Genomic DNA, 8,548 nt, shown 5'->3' with positions numbered 1-8,548 from the left:
CAGCTGTGGTAACAAAGAAGCCCTAACCATCTAACGCCACGATCATACTGTACCTAAGTCCATGTGCTGCCTGACAGCTGCAGGCTTGCATGAGAACAGCTGTTTTCATACAGTATTTGAGGGTCTGCGTGAAAACCACTTGACACTAAGAAGAGGAGCAGAATAACAAAAACAGAATACTGACAACTCTATTATATCAAGATAAACTGAGGGTCAGGGCGTCTCATACAGTGCATACAGTTGGGCTAATTTAACATCCAGTATGCTTTCTGTTCTCTCTCTCCAAAAGTGTGTGTGTGTTGTGCCATGCATTTTTTTTTTTTTTTTTTTTTTTTGCATATTTCTGCCATTGTTCTCATTCAGTGTTATGAATAAATGTCTTCTCAACAATTCCAATAGAGACATGAGATTTAAAACACATCTCTTTGGTTAAGACTTTTGCGTTTGGTTAAATTAAATCAACACGCAGAGGCACCCTAGGGCATTGTAATCTGAATTGACTCAAAATGCCAGATGTAGCTGTTTTCATCCTACTTTAGGTTTTTAAGTCAAGCTTCTTTTTTTTAAATGCGTTTTAGGAGTAAAATGTGACTTGAAGTTCTGTCCTCTGTGTGCCTCTTCACTTGCACTCAGTTATCTTGCAGTCTCACTTGCAGTAAATGTACACATTCGACGGGTTGGAAAAGAAAAATCCTTCCACCAGCAGCCGCGCTCAGTCTCGAGGAGGTCACTCGAGAAGGCACACTTGAATTATGCAGCCGTTTGTGCATCATGTCTCCTCTCCAAATGCTTAATCAGCCATGTAGAGGCAGATTAGATGCCTATCCCTTTGTGTAAACTCCTAAACGTTAGATATTCGCATAGACTCTGTAAACAAGTACAAGTTGTTTACACAGAGCTGTGTCATTCTGAGGGCCCCTGTTGCCAACCTGACTTGCAATAACCTCCTCATGCAATTTGGGCAAGCTTTGATCACTGCTGCGTATGTACCTCGAAAGAGTAAACATGTTTACATGGTTAATTTTGCTGCTGAAATATACATTTATAGAAAATTGTACTTCTGATGAGCATGATCTGAAAATGATTCACACTGGAATGCCAGTCAAGACAGAAGGTGCAGCGACATGAAGTTTGTAGATAATCTATCAGTGTCATCATGGTACGTACATTGTACTGCATGACTCTACATTCCATAAGTAGTACTTAAAGAGACTGCAATCGGATGCGGACTCTAGATGCCCACTCTGCCGCCCTGCTTACCCACTTGCCTTGATGATGAGTCCAGTTGACAGAAACCTAAGAAGAGTGTTTCGCACATGCTGAGTGAAGTCAAACCAAAGTAAACCAAGTTCCACTGAGCTGCCCTGGTTAAGGTTAGACATAAAAAAATTATCTGGGCCAGTGCTGTGCAGATCGGCGCAGAAGTAGTTTGGTTCATGGTGTGATCAGGGTATGCGAAAGTGCTTCTGTGACCTAAATAATATGCCATTTTGCCCCGGAATCCTCCCCGCCATCAGCAGAAGCCTGCGAGGTGATGTCCGCACGACGCAACTCCAGTTGAATTCACTTCAAATCACTATCAACATTTTTAACTCTCGCTGAATAGTCACTTCAGCCATCAACATAAAAGGGATTCAAAGGCTGCTCTGAAGGGCTCCCATGAGAGTCCTTGCAGAGATTCAAAGCAACTAAAAGGGTTTGCAGACAGGCTTTCACCATGGGTGCCACTTTATCACACAAAATCTGGGAGGAAACTACAGTAATGCCACGTCCTCCAAAACAGGATAAACACAGCTTCTCTCAGCTTATTGTGCTAGAGCTGTAAACTGAAATTGCTTGCGCCAACGTGAGCTTTCCAAATGATCTAGTTTCCAAACACTTCCTCTCCAGCACAAGGCTGCATGAGGCTTTAATTACTTCTGCTGGGCCAGCACAGGTGAGGCACATTCTCACTAACAAGGTGGTTTCCAACCAGGGAGCACTGAAACCCAACAGCAAAACAACATGATGGAGAGGAAAACCGGCGCCCGCAATAAAGGGTAACCGATGCTTATAATAATCCTCCACCCAACTGATTTCACCAGCCATTGTCAGATCGTTACAGAAGAAACATGGTGCAAAGTGGAGGAATCCAGCGTGGAATGTGTCATCGGCTGAAAATAAGGTGTGAACTAGTTTTCACATATGGCGCACATACACATTTTCCACAGTGCAAATATAGCATATGTAAGCTACGAAGGCATCAGTGAAATCTACAAGACGTCTCAGGCAGATCGTCAGAGCCCGGCAAAGATGCTGCTCCTTCAGTTTCATCTTTTTTCTTCTTTTTTTTATTATTCCACTGAGTGGGGTCTTTCCATTTTGACCAGGGAACACTGGATGCCATCAAGGAAGGCAGCAGTAATGACATATGTCCTAGTTTTCATTTGCAATTAAATTGCTCGTGATCTTAACGCCATCAGATCCTGCAGTTAATATATGCTGCCATCATCGTCTCTGCCCTTATTTAGTAAGTCGGTCAGCAGCACAAACACAGGAATGGTGTAACAGCACAGACAAGTGGCGGCTTTTCTCCATGGCACCTTGCTCCGTCTGCCAATGACGGAATCATTCTCACCATCTGAACAGTGCCAATAGTAAACTAATCCCTATGTTATTTTTGCTGTATTATATCATGACTGACTCCTCACAGCTTGATGCAAAGTGGGGGCTTACAATAAGAATTAGAGTATGTCATCACTGCTTGGATTGGATATGCTTTCTTTTTCTAAATTTAAAAGAAGTAAAAAATAAAATAAAAAAAATAGAACTGCTGTATAACAGTGGCTGACTCACAGCATTACTGCAGAAGGTTGTTTGTTTGAGGCCTCCAAGTTCAACTGAGGATGAAATTCATAAGGAAAATAACAGCAACTGCCTGTGATCCTTTGAGAGCCATCCTTATTTCACTCCACCAGCGAAGAGATGTTCTGTTTTGCTACGACCTGGTGTGCTCTGCTGCACTCCATAGATGGCAGAAGAATTTAGGATGTAATGACACAGGATCACGGCAGTCTGCAGAACATAGAAGAGTAACACCAGGATGTGTACGTGTGTGTGCATATGGGCTATCTATACATACATGCCTGCTTATAGATATATATGTATGTATATCTAGTCTCTCTGGTAGTGTTTCACACACCTCTGTGCCAGTGTTCACATGTGTCCTAATGCAACCCCTTTGATCTGTCAGAGTGTATACTTATCATACTGAGGTGCTGCATGCTTTTCCCACTCCAGCTTTTCAATCCCTCATCCCTCACATCCCTGTACGGCTTGTAAGTAGCTGGCATGGAAGCCTTAAAAGCCTTAAAATCCAAACCCCACCGCACCCCTGCCCCAGTATAGGAGTTGAGCCGGGACTGTCCATTTAACCTGACCTGCTTTTGGAACAACTCTGTTGCAGCAGTTGAACTCAGGGAGCACATGGGAAGCTGCAGTCTGAATGATATAAACGCAGACACACACAACAATGCAAAGGCACGTTCTAGCAACCACAAACAGGAGTAACTTAGCTGAAAGCCAGAGTTGGCTTTAAGAGCATTGAGTTCTGAAAGGCTAAGACTCTGTTCCTAATCCCTTTCCTACTTTTCCTCTTCCCTTCCCCTCCCTTTCCTCTTTACTTTTTCTCCGTATCCCTTCTTCTCTCTTGCAGGAGAATTCTGGGGAGATTTTCTTACTCTTTCGTTCCTCAAGGATGAAGCAGCATGGTGGACCTATGAACTGAGCCAGGTAGGCACTGATTATCACGATGACCTTCAAACAGACACATGCTCCCACACCAATACAACCTTCACTGACTGTCAAAAGCAGATGTGTTTTGTGTATCGTTTATATTGCTAAAGGGCCCTGCCATGTCCACTGAGAGAGAAACAGAGAGGTAGTACAGACAGAAGGAGAAAGCAGTTGGATCTTACCTAAGATAAAGAGAATGAAGGAAGCAGAGAGAGAGAGAGAGAGAGAGAGAGAGAGAGGCTCATCCCCGGGGACAGAAAGAGCGAGTTAAGACTCTGTCGACAGGATGAAAGTTTAACCAAACATCGGCTCCCCACAGGAGTGGCAAATCTGCTGCCGTCGCACTGGACATAGTGAAGGAAAGACATGCAAAGAGACAGACTGGCAGACAGGACAAGACAGAGCGGTGATCCCCAGCTGTTTTAAAAACGCTGCCTCTGATACATTATTGAATATGCAGCTCTCCAACGCATCGCTGAGCTTTCCTCTCATGTTAGCGCTCAAGTTTGCATAGCGTCACCATTCTAAATATAAAGCATTCACTCACCCCCTCTTTGGTTTGTTAAAAGATGCAGAGGCTGCACGTAGGCTGTGTGTGTGTGTGTGTGTGTGTGTGTGTGTGTGTGTGTGTGTGTGTGTGTGTGTGTGTGTGTGTGTGTGTGTGTGTGTGTGTGTGTGTGTGTGTGTGTGTGTGTGTGTGTGTGTGTGTGTGTGTGTGTGTGTGTGTGTGTGTGTTTGTTCTGAGTGGCACTTTTCCTTTTCAGATGTTGGCTGGAGTTTGAGTTGAGTTTGTGTCTGTGACTCATTTTGGTAGCAAGCCTCTCCAAACTTCAAAAAACCAAAATAGATTTCATCAAACTCTTTGAAAGTATTGTTAGATGATGCACAGAGTACACTGAGCCCAGTGTGGTGCTTCACTGGGAGTTGCATGTACTGTACAGCAAAAGAAGTAAGATGTTATCAAGGGGATTGATTTTGAATCAGACAGGGTGTGAAATACTGCAGGTCTGTCTGTCTGGTGCAGCAGGAACTTACTTTTGCACACCTCAGACACCCCTTCCCTTTTCCAAGTCTCTCTCTCTCAGGTGTATCAGTCGTGCATGGGTGAATTCTCTGAGGTCAGCATCCTGGGTGTTTTTGTCGGTGAAGTAACCAGGTGTGGTCTACAGGTGGCAGCAGAGCAGCATACCCAGCAGGCATGCTTCTGTAGCATACTTGATTGGCCCATTTTTACCAGCAAATCCCTGAGTAGGCCTCCCTTCATTTATCTCTCTTGTCTCATCCAAGACAGGTTTTCAAGCAAATGATTCTTCCTGGCCAAGGAAAACAGTGGAGAAAAAAAAGATCAATATGTTTTTTTTGTTGATAGATCAAGTGTTCAGACAGTTCAAAAACATGAAAAATCTTGTCCTCTTCTGTTTCAGCTCCCACTTTTTAACTTCATGTTCCAGGATGAACCATGAACAAAGGTAAGAAAGTCTTCTATAGCCTGACCTTATTTCACTGTGTGTGAGTGTGATGTTTTCCTATCCGTCTGTATGGATGCAGTGACATCTGGGTCCAAGCGCTGCAGGGGGCGCATGAGTGTACGACGTAGTTGTATACATGTTTAAGGGTGTGTGTGTGTGTGTGTTTTCTGACAGATGTTGTAATGACATGATTAGCCCTCTGGCTGCCAGTCTCTCTGTGTGAGGTTGCTATAGTGACTGAAGGTTGAGTGTTGGGGAGGCCAGAGTAGAATATGAGGGTGCCGAGGACAAGGAGAGGGGGTGGAATAGGAAATGAAGTGCCTGGCGCCTCTGGCCTGTGTGTGAGTGTGTGTGTGTCTGTTGCTGTTTTTGTGTGTACGAGTGGGTGAGTGGGTGTGTTTGTGTGACGTTAATGTCTGTTTGTTTGTGTATCTGTACACAGACCGCAGCGCTGAAGAGACACTTGTGTGTAATCGAGAATTTGATCTTTTTTTGTGGGGGTGTTGGTCAGGATAACTTAACACTTAAGTAACTCAAACACAGTCAATCATGTGCACACACAGACACACATTCAGACTGTGAGTGTGACTGAGACAGGGATCCTGTGATGGCTAGCATGTGGGCTGAGGGTAACCCTCTCTGCCTCACAGGCCAACACCACGAGTGTCGCACTTTGTATCACTTATCACTTAAATGAACGCATCAGTGCAGCCGTTGTGTAAACTGGTACGCGCTAGAGGAATGCCCTCTGCCTTTGTGAGCAGAGGACCTGTAGACAGTGTGGTTTGATGCACCAGGCAGTGTTGCACTCTAACTTCAGGTTGCTCATCATTTATGTTTCTGTTATGAGGAGGACGTTATGAGCCCGAGGGGTCAAGACCCTCGCGAGAGGTTGCAAGATAAATCTGAGAGAGAGTGCCCAAGATTATTGAGAGGATTTGTTATAAAATGTATTTTCTGTAGTGTTTGCTTATCTTTTGTGTCATACCTAAAGGTCTTACAAGCCTTCCAAATGCTCATAAATCAGACATGACTTGCAGATTTGTTTATCCAGCTTGTTTACATCAATCAACTTCACTCAATATTTCTCTCTTGGTACCGATTGCAGTATCTCAGCTCAGGCCATCTGATGGTACTGATGCAACACCACCATTCTCCTTCAATCTACAACTGTATATACTGTACCTCACTCTGTGTAACTCATCTGAGTCATTTTTCTGCAAGGCAACTTGCTGTGGCAGTAAAGACCATGTCAGTGGTCCACTGTGACAGAGTGAATGTGACAGATAGCAGGAGGAGCACAGGATTTTTATCATGATATTTACAGAGAAGCTGCATTCAGCATGGATTGGTAGAACTGGAGTTAATCTATTTGTTAAGTACTATGATGCAGCATATTGAATGAATAGTGCATCTTTATTTGTCTGTCCTCTCATGTTGACACCTGCAACCACTGGTATCTATCTATTTATTACAGAAAAATGCTTTTGTTGCCTTGTTATTCATATGTAAATATAATAGTGTCTAGATAATCAGTTTGGAAGTAAAATAATCCAACTAATGCTTTCATCAGTACATCGTTATTATGAAAAGTGATTTTTTGCCTTTTTGATTATAAAGCAGGTGTCGGTGCTACAGAGTTACTGTGATAGTATCAGAGAGCTCAGTCGACAGAGAGACATGCACACAGCCATTCAGAAACCTTGCCTTAAAAGAAGCCGTCAGGACTTCCATAAATTGTGTTGTCACAACAAAACGTCACTGCCCTCAGCTGTGCCCTCAGCATAGTCCAGCTCTTCAAGATTTGGTGTTTGCCTGAAATCGGTTATATTTTTAAGCACTCTATTAATGACTCTGGAGCTTTTAATCTTGTTGACTCTGTTCTTCTACCAATCTTTACTTTTATCATGCTATTTTAAGTGTTTTGTTTTGTATGCTGCTGTCACTTGGACTGAAAACTCTTACTATTGCTGTGTGTGTGGGTGGGTGGGTGGGTGTGTGACGTGTGTGCGTGTGTGTTCGTGCGCCTGTTCGTGGACTGCAAACCTGTTTACTCACAATTAAGGGATGATATTCATTGCCTTGACTCTGAGCTCTGAAAAAACGATTACCTGTTTAATGGCCTTTTCTGTCTAGCTGTTGCCTAAGCATACTTCATACACGCAGTCTTCCACTCTTGCTGTCTCAGCTGCCCAATCACCCAACTACCTGGTGCCCCAGATGGCCTCACACAGGCCCCCCTGGCTGGTCTGGACGCACATTGGCAGCGCACTGGTCCACCTGGAGGGTTGAGTAGCACTGGAGGCTGGGAGGGTGGCTCTGCCAGCCCTGCATTGGACCACAGTGCTGCAACATTGCAGCCGGTCATCCCAAACCCACCAGATGATCCAGTGATTTTCACTGGAACCTGGCCTAAGGCTCTGGGGTAAAGCTCCACACTAGATGAAGTTGGAGCGTTTTAGTCCAAATGTCTGTTTGCTCATTTCAGCACTGACCATTGCCATTTGCATTTCCAGTGACTTTTGCCAAACCATAGTGGTCAGCTACAGTGGGCTCACCTGTGATTTGACCAGGGTGTGCATCAATCAGATAATGGTCAGCCAATCAGGACAGAGGTTCTGAGTTGTGCTTCTGATTGGCTGACTTATAGCTCTTAAAAGAAGTGTCAGAGGAGAAGCAAGTTTGGGCACTTCATACCATAAATATCTTTTCTTATAAATGTCAAAATAAAACCCTGCAAACGTTTCAAATTTAGACAGATAAAACACATTTTCTGTGCTGTTTGATTGGCACATTCATTTATTTGCCCTTCTAACTTATTGTTATATGGTAGTGCTACTGTAAAAAAAAAAAAAAAAAAAAAAAAAAGTGTCAGTTTATTGAGAATTTCGTGAAATTAGAGTAAAGGCAAGTGTTTCAATGTAAAGCAAAGATGAAAAAAGACAGGATTATTAAAAGAAATAAGCAGGTGCATTAAATGTTACATTTATATCACTGAGGTAAAAAACAAACTGTCAGAATTAGTTGATGTATTACCAGGGGGCCACCTTGACTGATCTCATTTTACTTAACAACTTAAAGCAACCCCTTGGCTCTGCCACCAGTACAAACAGTACAGCAGCCTATCTTCATGCTTGTCTCCTGTATCTCAGTGTGCAGCCTTCTGTGTATAATAGTCATTGTGAAAGATATAATGTGCTGTACCATACAGGGCTGGCTTCACACAGGGATTACACCTAGATGATTCTTCAATAGAGAATTTAGTCTCGGGTAGCCGAGCTTAATCCGCGCCTGTGGAAGCGGAC

The sequence above is a fragment of the Trachurus trachurus genome, assembly GCF_905171665.1.
Source record: "Trachurus trachurus genome assembly, chromosome: 1".
Taxonomy (NCBI): Eukaryota; Metazoa; Chordata; class Actinopteri; order Carangiformes; family Carangidae; genus Trachurus; species Trachurus trachurus.
This window is presented reverse-complemented; position numbering follows the sequence as displayed.